The sequence below is a fragment of the Rana temporaria genome, chromosome 6 (assembly GCF_905171775.1).
Source record: "Rana temporaria chromosome 6, aRanTem1.1, whole genome shotgun sequence".
NCBI classification, from domain to species: Eukaryota; Metazoa; Chordata; class Amphibia; order Anura; family Ranidae; genus Rana; species Rana temporaria.
This window is the reverse complement of record NC_053494.1, coordinates 66,480,286-66,499,733: the sequence shown is the minus strand read 5'-3', so window position 1 is coordinate 66,499,733 and position 19,448 is coordinate 66,480,286. Positions and strand designations below refer to the sequence as shown.

Here is a 19,448-nt window from a genome sequence, read left to right as displayed (position 1 = left end):
ACTGTAGTAACACCTGTTCTGATGCCAGCTGTCTAAAGCTAGATTTTTGACCGAATGTTCGTATAATTATTCTACCAAACGTTTGTATGAAAATTCTCAGTACATTTGCTGACTTAACAAATGTATTTTTCAATTTCATTTGCTTTTTGGAATAAATGTAATTTCTCAAACAAAAAAAAAAAAACATTCACTATTAGTAATTCATTCAAGAAATTTCAATCCTCCTTCAAATCACTACGGTTGAAACCAAACATTGATTTGACCTCACTAACAATTAGAAAATTGAATAAACGTTCTTACAACTAAAAATTTCCACTAAAATTCTGCAAGTGTATTGCCAACTTAAAGAGGATTTCCATTTACTTCGGAGAGGTTTGTTCTTACTCCTTTTTGTCTAAAAAAATTAAGTGTTTTGGTTTACAAACACATACCTACCATTTTGCACCTTAAGTCAAACAAGCATTTCCATTTTTTACATGCATATTATAGACATGAGAGTTGAAGCAAAATCTCTTAAACTATGTTCTCTCAAAGCACATCATCTCTAAAATTAAACAGTGGTAGGGCCGAAACAACTAATCGATTAATCGACAACTAATCGGTTATGAAATTAATCGATTACAATTTTCATAATCGATTAATCGGCCAGTAACATAATGGGGTTAAAAAAACAAAAATTGGCCCTTTTTATAGTACAACAAAGCAAATCGCTACTGTAAATATTACTTTCACTGTCCCACAGTAACCCCTTACAGTAGCGATTATTTGCTCTTTTTGTACTTATTTTTAGGGCTGTGGAAATTAACTATTCATCGATTAATCTTACATTTTTTTGATCGATCAAAATTCTTTTGATTGGTACTCGCCTCTCTGGCTCAGGGAGTTCCGGTGACGTCACGGACACCGTCAGGGCTTGCCGTGTCCATCTGAAGGGCTCCTTTGCCTTCATATCTGCATGCCAGCGGGACCTTACTATCTACCACACGCAAGTGCTGTTACACTTCCCTCAATCAACCTGGGATTCTACAGCTATCCACTGGGAGTTTAGTTCCCTTCACGGACATCTACATTACGACGGACTGATGTTAACCCCTCCTCATCTGGATTCAGCAGTGGTATCGTTGTACACATTTTTACACCAGTATCATACTTGGCTACATGTTTTCATGACTGCTTTTGCTACCGTTTGGTATTACTCGCACCATTTTTACAGTTTATGTAGCTACATCGATTTTATCTCCAGTGCAATATTTATTTTCTTACCTACTTGAAGACTATAAAAGTTTAAATGCTATTCCCATCGAGCGCTGCCTTTTGTGTTTTTTGTATCCTGCTATCCATTTTTCCAGTGGTTGGTAGCTGCACTGGGAACCCGACTGCAAGGAGAACAGCTAAAAGTAGTTGAATCTGTATGTGCATTATAATTAATCGAAATTAGTCGATTAATCGATTTTAAAAAAGAAAATCGATTAATCAAACACAAAAATTTTGATCAGTAACAGCCCTACTTATATTTGTTTTTTTTAACCCCATTATGTTATTAAACATCTCAAGCCTGGGTCACACCTCTATTTGCTGGTGCTTTTTTGCAGAAACACACTACAGTTCATTTACATGTTTTCCTATGGGACACATTCACATCCATGATTTTTTTTTCTTCTGCTGCATATTTGGAAAGGGCAAGGACTTTTTAACGCAAAACAGTGCTATTTAGTTATTTTTTGGTTCAATATACTTCAATGGAGAAGCTGGAGAGAAGCATGTAATGTGTTTTTGCGGCAATTTGTATTTTGTAATCTGCCCAACAACAAATTGGCCCAAATTTTTTTTTAAATGCAATTTATTTTTATTTTTTAAAGGCTATTATCCGTTAATCTAAACAATAATCGGCCAAACTATTCGATTATGAAAATAATAGTTAGTTGCAGCCATAAACAGTGGTACTGTTTATTTTGTACATCCCATTAGGGGTTCTTGCACACAGGTGGACTGAGTTTGTGCAATGCACATTCTGGTCGGGTTCACACTAATACGGCACGACAGTCGTACGACTGTGGAATCCGACTTTGCTCTGCGACTTTAAGTTAACATCGGTCCAACTTCAATGAACTGGGATCTGACAATGCCAGGCACTTTGTGGTCTGGTATGATTCTTTATGGGGCAACTCCACGCAAAAAATGAAAAAAGACAGCATGGGTTCCCCCTCAAAGACCATACCAGACCCTTAGGCCTGGCATGGATTTTAAGGGGAACCCCCACCTCGAAAAAATGGCATCTGGTCCACCTAAAATCCATACCAGACCCTTATCTGAGCATGCAGGCCAGGAAAGGGGGTGGGGATGAGCGAGCCCCCCCTCCTGAACCATACCGGGCCACATGCCCTCAACATGGGGGGGGTTGGGTGCCCTGCACACCCCCCCCACCCCAAAGCAACTTGTCCCCATGTTGAGGACAAGGGCCTCTTAACAACAACCCTGGCTTTTGTCTGCGGGCGGGGGGCTTATCGGAATCTAAAAAAAACCTTTAATAAGGGGGTTCCCAGATCCCGGCCCCCACCCTATGTGAATGTACCATTGTACCCCTACCCAGTCTCCAAGAGAAAAAAAAATCAAAAAATAAAACCCAGTACACAGGTTTTTTTTTTTTTTTTTTTTTTTTTAATAATTTATTAAAGCAGCTCTGGTGACTCTTCTGACTTCTTGTCCACTCTTCCGACTTTTTCTTCTTCTCTAGTTTCTTCTCCGTTGTCTGCTGGGTCTTCTTCCGTGGTGTGCCACTGCTTTATATTGGCATGGGCGGGGTCACCGGGTGACATCACCCGGAGGCACCATCCATCATGACGTCACCGATGGGACATGATGGGGCCATGACGTCATACGGGGTGGGGCCTCTGGATGACGTCCCCCTGTGTCACGCCCCATGCCAAAATAAGTAGTGGCACACCGTGCAACCAGCATTAAAGCGGGAGTCAACATCGAGAGAAGACCTGGCAAAAGAGCGAGAAGACAACGGAGAAGACCCGCATAAGACGGAAGAATTGGAGAGGGCTAGAAGTCCTCAGTGGAGAACAGGACATCAGCGGAGGAGGCAGAGAGGGGAGAAGAAATCGTGAAAGACGCTAGAGCTGCCTTAATAAATTGACTTTAAAAAACCTGTGTACTGCGTTTTTCTCCGACACTTTTTTTTTACTTTTTTAGGTTAATGGGTAGCGGTAACAACAAAAACCTGGGGAATGCCCAGGGAAAAACCAAGCCTACTTACCGACCAGCTTGCAGAAAACCAATTAACCTGTCTACAGTATGCGTTAAAAACAGGGGTTCGGTCCGCACGCATTTGCAAACGCATGCGTGAGCCACAGAGCCGCGCCAAGGCACCCTGTAATATCTGTGGTCCTAACACTAAACAATGAGTGTCCCCACAATGGAGGCACATGCATTTTAATGGATAGACAGGGGCAAGGTGAACTGAAGGGAAGCCACCCCTCCTTTAAAGGTACAAGAGCACACCAAGCTCCCAGCATATAGCACAATGGCTGCAAAGGTGTTGGTGCACTGATGACCAATATAACACCACAGGTGAAGCATAAACATGTCCACTGCCCCCATCTATAGCTGGCCATAACTGTAAGTAGCATTGGAAGGCGGCAGAGAGGGGAGAATAAATCGTGAAAGACCTAGAGCCTGCCTTAATAAATGACTTTAAAAACCTGTGTACTGCGTTTTTCTCCGACACTTTTTTTTTACTTTTTTAGGTTAATGGGTAGCGGTACAATGTACCCCATACTCATTCACATAGGGTGGGGGGCTGGCATCTGGGCCCTCATTAACATAGGGACAAGGTGTTTAAGGTGGAGGGCACACAACCCCCTCAATGTTGAGGGCATGTGGCCTGGTGCAGTTCAGGAGGAGGGGGGGGGGCGCTTTCTCGTCCCCACCCCCTTTCCTGACCTGCCGGGCTGTGTGCTCAGACAAAAAAAACAGCGTGGGGGGTTCACCTTAAAATCCATGCCAAACTGAAGGGCCTGGTATGGTCTTGGAGGGGGAACCCATGCCAGTTTTTTTTTTTTATTGGCGTGGCGTTCCCCTTCAAGATTCATCGGCGCACAAGTCGCATGCTAAAGTCAGATCAGTTAAGACCACAATCCAACTTTGATCTGACGTCAGTGATATTCATTGGGCTGAAGTAGGATCAAAGGTCAGACCAAAGTAGTGCAGGGAGTATTTTCAAGTCGGACCGACTTGTGTCAGACCAGTTCAGATGGCTCTCATAGGGAAACATTGATTTTTCTATACGTCATGAGCTCCATATTTTAGAGCATTTTGTCATACAAGAGGCGAACCCGGCCTCTGGCATATTTCTACTGCTGCTCCCTGGAAGCCCAGGTGCAGAGGTACAGTCACCCATAGACATACTTGGGTATATGCTCGTACTTGCGTAAACATAGTGTATGTGGCACGTTCCCAAATAGGAAATCTTTTATTCTAGGAATACGCCCATACACTGAGCGCCTGTATGCAAAAGCCCAAAGTACCTGCACAGATATTTATCTTCATGATGGTACACCCAATTTGTTGACACACCCAATTTGTTGACATACCCAAAGGCAATATGTTTTACAAAATGTTAAACAAGACTGTTAATTGTGTGTCCAGCCCAAAATCATCTTCTTCTTCTTTTTTTTTTTTTTCTTAGTTTTGAATGGAATGGAGAAGGGGCTAAAACCTCTGACTTGTTTCTGTCTTGTTAGAGTGATTTACACTAATTTCCTGTCCTGCTGACAACACACTAATATAGAGAGGAAGGCTGGACAGAGTAGAGGAATATAGGTATTTCTAAATCATCTTCCAGGATAGCTATCTTCAGAGATTTGACTCTTTTTCAACGCCTTCAACAGGAAACACAAATCAAAAAAATATTAAAATGCCCCTCCCCCTCAGTCGTTTTGTGTTTTTTTCCACCATCCAGGAGTGCACTTCATCATGTTTTTTGTTTCCCCTACAATTTTGGTTGTCACAGGGCCCCCTTCAGGTGACTAGGTGCTTTATACATGTTTCCGATCAGGCTGCTTGCTATAGGGCTTTTCTCTGAAGACATAAGTTGGACCTTGCCACTTGACTGATGCAAACAACTGCAGCAGCCTGTTGATCTGATTTGGTCCTGTTTTTTCTGATGCGGTAGTGCCGCTGGTGGTCTTCGGTGACCTGGGGGGCTGTTTCTTTCAGCAGTTTTTCCAGCAGTATAGGGTCTCTGGGCAGGTTCTTTGTATGGTGGGCCGAGGAGTACCAAGATAGTGCAGACTCCTTTCCGGCACCAGATGACAACACCCTTCCCAGTGCACAGAATATGCATGTCTGCCCAGCTACTGAAAAGCACGGGCACCCACATTCCAGTGTCGTTCTGATTGCTGAAAGGGCCTTGCATCAGTGCGGTATTGGGTCAGTGGATACAACAGAATGCAGTAGTGGAAAACATACTGCTGTGGGTCCTAGGCAGTGTGCAGGACCCAGACTGCAAACCTCCTAATGAATTATCCCCCCCTTCCCCCCCCATGGAGCATGGTGGGGAGCAATGAAGCCTCCTGTGCAGGCTAAATTTGAGGTCTACCTCTACTTTCAGAGCTGCACTTCCTAAGGTCATGTAGTTTTTCCTCGTATGGGACTTTACAGGCAGCCAAACCAACGAGAAACCTAATTTGTATAAAATGTCATCTCAATATGATTTCATGAAAATTACACAATTTCTTTTGTTGAAAAAACACTAACATTGGCTTATAAAAACATATAACAAATGTACAAATTGAGGTGATACGCCCCAATATTTGCATGAGTTGTGGAGCTTTAATATTCAACAAATTGTTTTAGTGTATCATACATGCAGCGCCTTTCAAGATTCAGTTAAACTATCTTCTCCTCTGGGATATAAAGATGCCACTCTGAAAAATCTAAATCAAAAAGACTCCCAAAATTAATTGTTCAAAAAATATATATAAACACCAAATATAATCAATTTACTTGGTTTTACTTACAAACATTACAAAATACACCACTGCTTTCTAGATAAACCTGATTCTCCACTTAAGATAGGGGATAATCCCATGCCAATATCACTGGTCTTCATTTGCACCGGGCTATCTTATACGATATTTTACCGATACCTTGTAAAATAAATTTACATAGCTAGGTCTCATCTCAAAGGCAGTATCAAAACAAAAAAAAATTATAAAAGCAAAAAAAGGACACCAAAAAAAAAAAAAAAAAAAAAAAACACAAAACAAAAAAATAAATAAAATATTCACTGCAAAGGACCAAGATGATTACTGGGACCACATTTGGCTTCTGCCTTCACATTGTCTATCCTCTCAAATAATGTTCTTCTGGAGGCTTACAAACCTCCCCCTTTTTTATATATGGCTTGCCATTAATAGCTCCTCCCAGCAAATCATGAGAGTCCCCATCCCAGAGAGCCTTGTGGCGTCCCCTGTGTGATCCCCTGGCTTCCTAAACAAACTGCGCAGCTGCGTTATGATGTCACTTCTAGTTATAAGGATGACATTTTTGTTTTGGTAGGTTAGGATGAAGGAAAAAAGCTGGGACAGCCGCACTCCAAAAAAACTCCTCCTTTAATTAAAAATCACAAAATACATGCACAGCAAAAAACAGCACAACAAAAGAAAGCTGACGTTTCGCACTATGCCTTAGTGATTCTTCATAGCTATGAAGAAGCACTAAGGCTTTTCTTTTGTTGTGCTGTTTTTGCTGTGGCATGTATTTTGTGATTTTTAATTAAAGGAGGAGTTTTTTTTGGAGTGCGGCTGTCCCAGCTTTTTTCCTTCATCCTAACCTGCATTTTGATTGCACTGCCTGCCCTTTGGCTCGGACCACAGGAATCAGATTACCTGGTTCTCGTTGAGCGGTTACCCACTCTCTCATTTTTGTTTTGGTATCGTCACAGGCACATTTAAGGCATCTTGAACAGAGATGAAAGGACTATTTCCCTTCTTGGTTATAAGACAGACAAGCGGTGTCAGAAAAGCCAGTATCTGCAGCTATGGTGTCCTCAAAAGTGGGATTTGCCACCACTACCATATCACCTAGAGTTCAGATGGGAGGGTCTGAGAGGGTTATCGATTGGCTGGGTCGATTGCCTGTCTGTTAAAGTATACATGTCCTTTAGTTGTAACTTTCCCAGCAGTCCTCCTATACCCCTTGACATCCATGTTCCTAACACATATATACTGGTGTCACTGGGGCTATGGTTCTCTATAGTTAAGGTAAGGGGCATGTTGTAGCCTGTTCTCCCAGTGGATAGGCATGTACCTGGTTATGCCGGTGTCATCCTTTTTCAACAAGAATTTCCCATTTCTATTCTATTCAGTGCACTCTGTGGTTTGTACCCCCAGTCTGCTCCTGTATTCCACCCTACTGATCCCCCAATAGTCACAATTCTGTCCCCAGTAACCATCTGTGAAACACATAGAGTATATAGGTGGATGCATACAGAGATCTGTGTCCAGGGGTGTTATACCAGTTACCTTGCGAGCAAACATCTAAGGGACAGGAGGCTATATTGCAGTAATCAAAGGCGAAAATGGCCACTAGTGTGTGTGTGTGTTGGATGAGTTGTACCAAAATTGTGTGATGCCCTTTTTTATGATGTCCACTTGAGCTCCCACCAATCCCACCAGAAAAAGGATATGTAGCACTGTCATCATGGTGTAGGTTGGGACTTGTCTTCAGAGCTTGGAACCTTCTTGCAGTGAGAGACGTGATCCAGAAGTTCTTTCCTTAACAGAGGTGGCAGTAGTTTATCAGTACCTGGAATTGGTCCGTCAATCTTGGTTCCAGTGAGTGCTTTCTTATAAACTTTATTAGTACCCAGTCTCCGGGGCAGCAGCTTGTGGGTTCCTGTGCCAGAGTCTGGGTCTGGAATGGAAGAGAACACTTGTGGCATGGATATGGGTTAATTCACAAGACAATGCGGTTACATAATTAGTCAATACATCAGACTGTAGTTGTAACTTTTGTGGGAAATGGCACCCGGGTGCCAGGTAATATTATTTTTAGACAGATGTGCTGCTCCATGGGCCCACTGGACTATTGCTGGATATAGATTCCGGGGTAGAAAACCGTTTTCTATTAAGTTTGAACAGTCCATCTTCTGTACTGCTCCTTCTTATCCAGGTTTCTCGTTTTTTGACTGGCATCGGCTTGCTGTTCAGATGGGTTTTATCGACGGAGGTTTTGACTTCTAGGTTTGCACTGCGAGTATGGGATTCTCCACTACTTCTACCAATTCCTGTTTGCTGCTGGCTGCTTGTTTGGCTGCCAAATCTGCCAGGTGATTCCCTTTAGCCTCTTTGGATCTCATATTAAGAGTTGACAGCAACAGATTCCAAATGCAAATAGCACACTTGAAATGAACTCTGTATCTTTTATCTGCTCCTTGTAAATGGGATAATGAGGGAATAACACACACCTTGGCCATGGAACAGCTGAGCAGCCAATTTCTCATTACTTTTGGTCCCTTAAAAAGTGGGAGGCACATATACTAACTGTTGTAATTCTTACTCCGTTCATGTGAATGGGATGTAAATACCCTCAAATTTATCCACTGTAGCCTGTAAGCCCCGACCAATACGCTGTCCTAAAGACCCAAGGTGTTTTTACAATTTGGCAATGCGCTGCTTTAACTGGTAATTGCGCGGGTCATGCAAATGTTTGTACCGAAACAAAACTTGCGTCCTTTTCTTCCCACAAATAGAGCTTTCTTTTGATGGTATTTGATCGCCTCTGCGATTTTTATTTTTTGCGATATAAACGCAAAAAGACCGTAAATTTTTGAAAAAAAAAATGATTTTTCTTATAACAAAAAGTAAAAAATATCGAATAAACTAAATTTTAGTCAAACATTTAGGCCAAAATGTATTCAGCCACATGTCTTTCGTAAAAAAAATCGCAATAGTGTATATTGGTTTTTCGCAAAAGTTATAGCGTCTACAAACAAGGGTACATTTTCTGGAATTTACACAGCTTTTATTTTATGACTGCCTATCTCATTTCTTGAGGTGCTAAAATGGCAGGGCAGTACTAAACCCCCCCAAATGACCCATTTTGAAGAGTAGACACCTCCAAGGAAATCTGCTGAGAGGCATGTTGAGTCCATTGAATATTTTTTTTTTGTCCCAAGTGATTGAATAATGACAAAAAAAATAAATAAAAAAAATGTTTACAAAAAGTTGTCACTAAATGATATATTTCTCACATATGCCATGGTTATTGTGGAATTGCACACCAAAATACATTCTGCTGCTTCTCCTGAGTACGGGGATACCACATGCGTGAGATTTTTGGGGAGCCTAGCCGCATTCCGGGCCATGAAAACCAAGCACTGCCTTCAGGATATCTAAGGGCACAAATTTTTGATTTCACTACTCACTACCTATAACAGTTTTGAAGGCCATAAATTGCCAAAATAGCAAAAAAAAAAACACCAAATTGCCCCATTTTGGAAAGTAGACACCCTAAGCTATTTGCTGAGAGGCATGTCGAGTCCATGAATATTTTATATTTTGGCATAAGTTGCGGGAATATGACAAACTGATTTTTTTTTGCACAAAGTTGTCACTAAAGTGATATATTGCTCACACATACCATAGTTAAATGTTGGAATTGCACCCCAAAATACATTCTGCTGCTTCTCCCGAGTACGGGGATACCACATATGGGGACTTCTTGTGAGCCTAGCCGCATACGGGGCCCCGAAAACAAAGCACCGCCTTCAAGATTTCTAAGGGCATAAATTTTTGATTTCACTCCTCACTACCTATCACTACCTATCAGTTTTGAAGGCCATAAATGCCAAGATGTCACACAACCCCCCCCAAATGACCCCATTTTGGAAAGAGACACCCCAAGCTATTTGCTGAGGCATGCTTTGAGTCCCTGGAATATTTAATTTTATGGCCCCAAGTGATTGAATAATGACCAAAAAAAAAAAAAAAATATATATTTTACAAAACGTTGTCACTAAATGATATATTTCTCACATATGCCATGGGCATATGTGGAATTACACCCCAAAATACATTCTGCTGCTTCTCCTGAGTACAGGGATACCACATGTGTGGGACTTTTTGGGAGCCTAGCCGCGTACGGGACCCTGAAAAATAAGCACCCGCCTTCAAGATTTCTAAGGGCATACATTTTTGATTTCACTCCTCACTACCTATCACAGTTTCGAAGGCCATAAAATGCCAAAACAGCACAAAACCCCCCCCAAATGACCCCATTTTGGAAAGTAGACACCCCAAGCTATTTGCTGAGAGGGATGTTAAGTCCATGGAATATTTAATTTTTTTGCCCCAAGTCACTGAATAATGACCAAAAAAAAAAATTACAAAACGTTGTCAATAAATGATTATATTTCTCACACATGCCACGGTTATATGTGGAATTGCACCCCAAAATACATTCTGCTGCTTCTCTGAGTACGGGGATACCACATGTGTTGGGGACTTTTTAGGGAGCCTAGCCGCGTACAGGGCCCCCGAAAACCAAGCACACGCGCCTTCAAGATTTGTGTGAGTGAAATCAAAAATTTATGTCCTTAGAAATCTTGAAGGCGGTGCTTCGTTTTCGGGGTCTCATACGCGCTAGCTCCCAAAAAGTCCCACACATGTGTATCCCCGTACTCAGGAGAAGCAGCAGAATGTATTTTGGGGTGCAATTCCACATATAACCATGGCATGTGTGAGAAATATATAATTTAGTGACAATGTTTTTGTACATTTTTTTTATTTTTATTTTTTTTGGTCATGATTCAATCACTTGGGGCAAAAAAAAAATATTCATGGACTCAACATGCCTCTCAGCAAATAGCTTGGGGTGTCTACTTTCCAAAATGGGGTCATTTGGGGGGGTTTTGTGCTATTTTGGCATTTTATGGCCTTCGAAACTGTGATAGGTAGTGAGGAGTGAAATCAAAAATGCTGAAGGCGGTGCTTGGTTTTTGGGGTCCCGTACGCGGCTAGACTCCCAAAAAGTCCCAAACATGTGGTATCCCCGTACTCAGGAGAAGCAGCAGAATGTATTTTTAGGGTGTAACTCCACATATAACCATGGCATGTTGGGAGCAATATATCATTTAGTGACAAATTTTTCTTTTTTTTTTTTTGTCATTATTCAATCACTTTGGACAAAAAAAAAAAAAAAAATCAATGGACTCAACATGCCTCTCAGCAGTTTTCCTTGGGGTGTCTTCTTTTCCAAAATGGGGGTCATTTGGGGTTTTTTTGTGCTATTTTGGCATTTCATGGCCTTCGAAACTGGTGATAGGTAGTGAGGAGTGAAATCAAAAATTTACACCCTTAGAAAGCCTGAAGGCGGTGATTGGTTTTTTGGGGGTCCCGTACGCGCTAGGCTCCCAAAAAGTCTCACACATGTGGTATCCCCGTATCCAGGAGAAGCAGCAGAATGTATTTTGGGGTGGTAATTCCACATATGCCCATTGGCATGTTTGAGCAATATATCATTTAGTGACAACTTTGCGCAAAAAAAAAAAAAAAATATATATATAGTTATATTTCCCGCAACTTGGGTCAAAATCTAAAATATTCCATGGACTTGAGATGCCTCTCAGCAAATAGCTTGGGGTGTCTACTTTCCAAAATGGGGTCATTTGGGGGGGGTTTTGAATTGTCCTGGCATTTTTATGCACACAACATTAGAAGCTTATGTCACACATCACGCGCACTCTTCTAACCACTTGAAGAAAAAGCCCTTTCTGACACTGTTTGTTTACATAAAAACATATTATTTTTTTGCAAGAAAGTTAAGTTGAACCCCCAAACATTATATATTTTTTTAAAGCAAAGGCCCTGCAGATTAAAATGGTGGGTGTTGCAAATTTTTTTTCCACACAGTATTTGCGCAGCGTTTTTTCAAACACATTTTTTGGGGAAAAAATGCACTTTTTTTTATTTTAACCACTTCCCTACCGGCCCATAGTAAAATGACGTCCACAAAGAACTTCTGCCGTTCAGAGTGGACGTCATGTGACGTCCTGGGCTTTCCGGGTGGATATCTGAATGATGCCTGCAGCTAGAGGCATCATTCAGATATCCTTCTAAACTGCCGGCGATTCTGCACAACGTAAGAACGATCATAGCGGCGGTTCCGCCGCTAGATCGTTCTTACAGGCGGCGGGAGGGGACATCCCCCCCCCTCCCGCCGCCATCCGGTGCTTCTCCGGGCTCTCCCGTGCCATCGGGGGCCCGGAGAACTAATCGTCCGGCGCTCGCAGGAAGCATAGAGATGACTGGTGACCAGATGGTCACCAGTCATCTCTATGACCGTCGGAGGACCCGGGCGCGATGTGATGACGTCACGCCCGGGTCCCGTAAGTAAACAAAGCCGCGATTGCGGCTGCTAAGCAACCACAAGCATGAGATCGGTGAATTTTTTTTTCACCGATTTCATGCTTCCAGCCTGGAGGAGAGATGTGGGGTCCTTACTGACCCCGCATCTCTCCATAAGAGAGTACCTGTCACACACATTCCTATTACAAGGGATGTTTACATTCCTTGTAATAGGAATAAAAGTGATAAAAAAATAAAAAAATTAAAAAAAAAAGTGTAAAAAAAGAAATTAATATATATATAAAAAAAAAAGAAATAAAAATTTATTTTTTTTAACGCCCCTGGTCCCGGTAGCTTGCGCGCAGAAGCGAACGCACACGCAAGTCCCGCCGACATATGTAAACGCCGTTTAAACCACATATGTGAGGTATCGCCGCGTGCGTTAGAGTGCCAGCAACAATTCTAGCACTAGGATCTCCTCTGTAAATCTAAACTGGTAACCTGTAAAAAAATTCAAATCGTTGCCTATGAGATTTTTAAGTACCGAAGTTTGGCGCCATTCCATGTGTGTGCGCAATTTTAAAGCGTGACATGTTAGGTATCTATTTACTCGGTGAACATCATATTTCATATTTTACAAAAAAATTGGGCTAACTTTACTGTTTTTAAATTTTTTAATTCATGAAACAATTTTTTTTCCCCAAAAAAGGCGTTTGAAAAATTATTGCGCAAATACCGTGCAAGATAAAAGGTTTCAATGACCGTCGTTTTATTCCTAGGGTGTCTGCTAAAAAAAAACATATATAATGTTTGGGGGTTCTGCGTAATTTTCTAGAAAAAAAATTATGATTTGTACATGTAGGAGAGAAGTGCCAGAATAGGCCCGTATGATGGGTGTATAACTGCCCGGTATGGAAGAGGGTTAAAGCACTAAAACACACTATATTGCCCAAATTATTGATGAAATAAAAATTATGATCTTAGGCTGAGTACATGGATACCAACAAGACAACTTTAAAATTGCGCACGAAACGTCGCATGTGGCGAAAAACTACATACATTTTTAAAAGCCTTTACAGGTTACCACATTAGATTTACATGAGTAGGTTCTACTTGGCTAAAATTGCTGCCCTCGATCTGCCTTCGCGGTGATACCTCACATGCATGGTGCAATTGCCTGTTTACATATGACTCCAGACCGACGCTTGCATTCGCCTTTGCGCAAGAGCAGGGGGGACAGGGATGCTTTTTTATTTATTTTTTATATTTATTTCGCTTTTTTTATTTATTTTGTTACTGTTCCTTCATTTTTTTATTTTTTACCATTTTTATTGTTATCTCAGGGAATGTAAATATCCCTTATGATGCAATAGTTAGTGACAGGTAGCTGTCTTTTTTTAAAAATGGGGTCTATTAGACCCTAGATCTTTCCTCTGCCCTCAAGGCATCTGACCACACCAAGATCGGTGTGATAAAATGCTTCCCCATATTCCCAATGGCGCTGTTTATATCCGGGGGGGGGGGGGACATTCCCTCCCACTGAATGTAAAAGCAGTCTAGAGGTTAATTAGCCGCTAGGACTGCTTTTACATGAAAGCCGACCGCTGGCTGAAAAGAATGATACCAAGATGATGCCTAAACCCGCAGGCATCATTCTGGTATAACCATTCAAAGTCCAGCAACATACCAGTACGTTGATGGTTCTTGTTGGACATGTATTGTAACCTTTTTTTTTCATGCAGCCTGTTGGCTGAACGAAAAAAAGATTGATCGGTGGGTATGCCCACCATTAGAATACCTCCCTTCATCCACCCACTTCTAATGATGGGCATACATGCACCATTTATATATGCCGAAGCATGGGGGCATCTGTGACGGTATCGGTATGATATCCCCGTCAACGTTCCCTTCTTCCCATAACGAAAATCACCCCAATATTCCACGAGGAGGGATATCCCTGGAATCGCCCAAAAAGCCACACATGAGACAAGCTTACTGCTAGAAAAAGACACTTTAATGACACAAAAACTCAGCTTATATGTGGTTGCAACCTGTTAGGAACGCCCCCCCTCACACAGTGGGGTTTCCCATACAGATTATAGGAGACAAGTCGGAGCCGACCATGCAGACACATTTCTTTAGATAAAGACATCAGGGGAGTTAATTACTACACTGAAGCAATCAGAATAATTAACATACTACTTCTCTAATCATTTAGCCTGATGATACAATAGACATCTTTTAAGGGTAAACACAGATCTTCTTCACACAACACAATAGATCAATTAACGTTTAGAATAGTGAGGGGACATTAGCACGTCAATAACCTGTCAGGAATGAATCACACATGAAATTCCTTTCTACCTCTAACCCATATGGCTAGCAGGGAGCAGTAAACTGAGACATATAGGCAAATGTATCACAGCATCCTCCCGCAAAAAAGTTATGCCGTGTGTACAGACTTTTCTATGCCGCGTACACACGGTCGGACTTTTCTATGCCGTGTACACATGGTCAGACTTTTCCACGGGAAAGCCTCCGTAGGAATGTCAACCGTATGTACGCGGCATTAGGAGCAAAATCGCTCCTCCGCCCCTAATGCCCCCCTGCTTCGGCATATATGCTCTTTTTTGAACTGTGGTGGTGAAATCAGCTCCTACAGCATTGGAGTTGCGGCTTTATATATCGTGGGAGCAAACGCTGTTGCTGTCACGCTAAATAAATCCGCGCTGCAACCAACTGAATGGCGTACCTGCTAAGCAAATGATGGTTAACATTAAAACAAAGTAACATTCCAGTATAACAGTAAGATCATACCATACCTGCAAAGCAAATACCTATAAACAAAACATAGTAAAAAATAAAACATTTTTTAACGCAACCTGTGCCTAAAATATATATATATATATATATATATATATATATATATACATACCGAAGCATGGGGGCATCCTCCCGCAAAAAAGTTATGCCGCGTACGGTCGGACTTTTCTATGCCGCGTACACACGGTCGGACTTTTCTATGCAGTGTACACATGGTCAGACTTTTCCACAGGAAAGCCTGCGTAGGAATGTCAACCGTATGTACGCGGCATTAGGAGCAAAATCGCTCTTCCGCCCCTGCTGCCCCCATGCTTCGGCATATATGCTCTTTTTTTTTTTAACTGTGGTGGTGAAATCACCTCCTACAGCACTGGAGTCGCGGCTTTATATATCGTGGGAGCAAACGCTGTTGCTGTCAAGATAAATAAGTCCGCACAACAGCTGAATGGCGTACCTGAAAACAGTAAAGTAAATTACATGTATGTAAAGTGTTTAAAATATGCGCCCTTCCTTCAGATAAACACTGCTCAGCGCACAGGAAATGGCAATAAAGATGTAGGTAACCAGGGAAAATGGACACACTAAAAGCAGCCGCTTAGAAAAGAAGCAATAATAATAGAAAAACAGTAGACGTGAATGAATGCAAATGACTAAAAAGTCCAAACAGTTCAATGTGTACTGTAGCAGCGCTAGATGATCAAAACGTGAGTTCTGATTAGAATACTATGGAACCATAGGTGTTCAATAATGGTGCAGATGAACATCAGCTGTGAGTAGTGTCTTCCATAACATGTGCTCCTTATCACCAAGGGGGTTGTATTTTCACCACGTGGGGGGATACTATCCCCTAATGGGGATGCACTCACCAGACCGAGGATAAAAAACAGCATGGGATACACAATCAGCCTTTGTCATTGGTCTTGCACTCTCCACCACTCTGCTGGTATAAATCTTGCCCGTGTACATATAAAGGAATAAACTTTGATAGTGTAGTACCGTTTTTCAAAAAGTTTATTAGCAAATAAAATAAGCCCCCCCTTATAAAATATGCGTACCACAATGTAAGGTAAAAAGAGCATGTAAAGTACTGTGCCTGTCTCCCTTTACTGGATAGGTAAGAAATGGCGCTCCGGCTCTGTTCTCAGTTCCTGATCCTTGGAGGGTACAGTGTTTAGGTCGTCCGATGTTGGCCACGCCCTGACGCGTTTCGTCATTGGCTGACTTCGTCTGAGGGCGTGGCTACAACTCTCAGCGACCTATTTTATAGCCAGAGGCGTCCCACTCGTTATTCGCCGGCATGGCGTCATTCTCGCGCATGCGCGATGGCGCGCATGAGGCATCAGCCCATAGTAGGGCGGAAGTGGGAAGGCGGCGTTCTAGCAGGCATCGAATGCCGCTAGGTGTTGGTAAAAGCACCGCCCTCTGACTCAGCGTCCTGGCGTGAGTCCCGCGCATGCGCTGTGGCACGCGTGAGACCAGTGCCAGGTCTTGGGCGGAAGTGAGACTTACTCACAAACCGCGCAGCTGCATCCATGATCTAGGGCCGCTGTCCATGACCGCTCTGAATAGCCAATCAGTGATGTGAGACGTCAGAGGTGCGTGCGCATCTCCAAATGGAGAACTGCAGGCCCGCCCACCCCTGTCTGACTGGACCAATCGGTCCAACAGGTCTCCAGCTGCCAGTACCAGTATGTGAATGCACTGTAATGACCCGCAGTGTACATAGTCAGTGCAGGGTATACAGAGCATGCATACTAATAAAAGGAATGATAAAACGACCACGATCTAGACTTAAATAGATAAGTGAATTAAAATACAGTGAATTAAAATATCCATGGGACTGGTATTTAACTAGTATCCATTAAGAATAATAACAGTGGTAAAAAATGGTTATGTGATAATAAGAACGGAACAATAGCATGAATAAACATAAAACACTAAAACCAACAAAATGTGTCCAGTGTATAAAATCCAGCATTAAGACCATTCTTGAAATAAATAGATAATAAATAAATGTTTAAAAGAGGTATCCTAAAAACATAAATAATAATATTATCTAAAACCACATGATATGTTGACCTTACTATAGAGCATATTGCCATACACATTGAGTGATCTGATAACGATACGATAGAGACTGGGCGACTTTTTGGAGACCAAAAACTCCAAACCATATAAAATATGGATAATCGAATAATCCCTGTTCTGTGTAGAATGTATGTTATTATGCATCACTTATAAAGCAGTTAATGTCCAACTCAATGTTCATGCTTTTTGGGGCAAGTGATTCGGTCAAAAAGATCCATCTTGTTTCACTCTTTGATAATTCTCTGACCCTATGGCCTCCTCTCCAGTTTTGCGTTATATGTTGAACTCCCCAAAATTGTAACCCAGATGGATCCTGGTTATGCTTCAATTTAAAGTGGAGTGATACGTTATGGTCTTCATAACCTGACTTGATATTATTGATGTGCTCCATCACACGTATTCTCATTTTTCTCTTTGTTCTTCCGATATAGATTAAATTGCATGGGCATCTTAGTGCATATACAACATGGTCAGTGTTGCAAGTGATAAACTGATCAATGTCAAATTCTGTGTTATTGACCGGGCATGTGAACTTCTCGAGGCCTCTCATAATATGTGTAACTTCTCTGCAAGGTTTGCATTTCCTGCATGCAAAGAAACAATTTTGACTCCAAAAGGTCTTGGGTTTAGCGGGCGGATCCAATACCTTCTTTACAATCCGATCCCCATGATTCGAGGCCTTTTTGTAGATGAACTGCGGCTTAGGTGGGAGTGAGGGTCCCAATTTTTTGTCCGTCAGTAATATGTGCCAGTGTTTGTTAAAGATTTCCTCCACTTCTTTATACTGGGCGTGGAATTGGGATAGAAAGCCCCACTCTTTTGTGTTGGTGGCTGGATCACTGTCGGATTCTTTGTTCTGTAAACATGTTTCCCTGGGTATATTTCTTATTTCTTCCACCAATTTTTTCATTTTGTCCGGATGGTAGCCTCTGGCTTCAAATCTATCGGTTAGAATTTTAGATTGCGCGATAAAGTTATCTGTCTCAGTACAATTTCGTTTCACCCTCATAATCTGCCCTTTGGGTATGTTTCTAATCCACAGTGGGTGGTGTCCACTGGTGGTAGGGAGGTAACGGTTTCTGTCGGTGGGTTTAAAAAATACCTTTGTAGCTAATCTTTGTTCGTGCCGGTATACAGTTACGTCTAAAAAATTAATTTCAGAACTACTGTGTTCCCGAGGTTAGCTTGATGTTATTGTGGTTTAAAATACTTAAAAAATCGGTAAGCGAGTCAGTGGAACCAGCCCAGATAAAAAACAAATCGTCAATGTATCGTTTATAAAAAATTAGTTCACTCCGTCTGTCTTTGAAAATCACCTTATCTTCCCATTCAGCCATGAACAGATTTGCTATGCTTGGTGCAAATTTCGCGCCCATGGCAACTCCTCTTTTTTGGGAATAATACTTGCTGTCGTACCAGAAGAAATTATGGGACAGACAGAAATCCAGAGCGTTACCAATAAAAACCAATAAAAACCTTTTGATTGTGTGGCAGATCATCCCTTTGGCAAAGAGCCCAATTTAGGGCAAGCAGTGCGTCATCGTGTTGTATGATGGAGTAAAGAGACGATACATCTGCAGTTACAAGTAGCACGGGTAAGTCTAGTCTAAGTGATTTCCTGAAGGCTTAACAAGAGATCCTTAGTGTCCTTCAGATAAGATTTCGTTGTTCTTACACTCTTTTGCAAAAAGGTATCCAGATATTGTCCCATTCTGGAAGATATGGAGTCAATGCTGTTAACAATTGGCCTCGCAGGAGGGTTCAGGGGATCTTTGTGTATTTTCGGGAGAGTGTAAATGGTTGGGACTTTGTTACTAGCTGGTGTCAGGTAGTTTTTTTCTTTCACTGTTAGAACCCCTAATTGGGAGCCTCTTTTAACAAGTGCCTGTAGCTGTTGTCTGTAAGCATGAGTCGGATCCTGCTCCAATAGGCTATATGTGGACTTGTCTGCCAACATATCCGAAATTTGTCCATGGTAAAAGGCTTTACTCAGGATCACTACTCCCCCTCCTTTGTCCGCCGGTCTTATAATAATATCTTTCCGTTTTTCTAACATATCAATTCCTTCTTGTATGTGTTTTTACATTGACGTTCTTGTTGGGTTTCAAGTGGTCTAGGTCTTCAGTACCAACTCTTGAACACCTCCACCTGATGATTTGGGTTATTCAGGGGGATTAAATA

The 19,448-nt window shown here is 41.8% G+C and overlaps 1 protein-coding gene across 3 annotated transcripts in view; it reads left to right on the top strand.

Annotated features, from left to right (window-relative positions):
* Positions 1 to 19,448, top strand: part of LOC120943551 (multidrug resistance-associated protein 1-like) — a 650,821-nt gene that overhangs the window by 128,474 nt on the left and 502,899 nt on the right. The window lies entirely within an intron of this gene.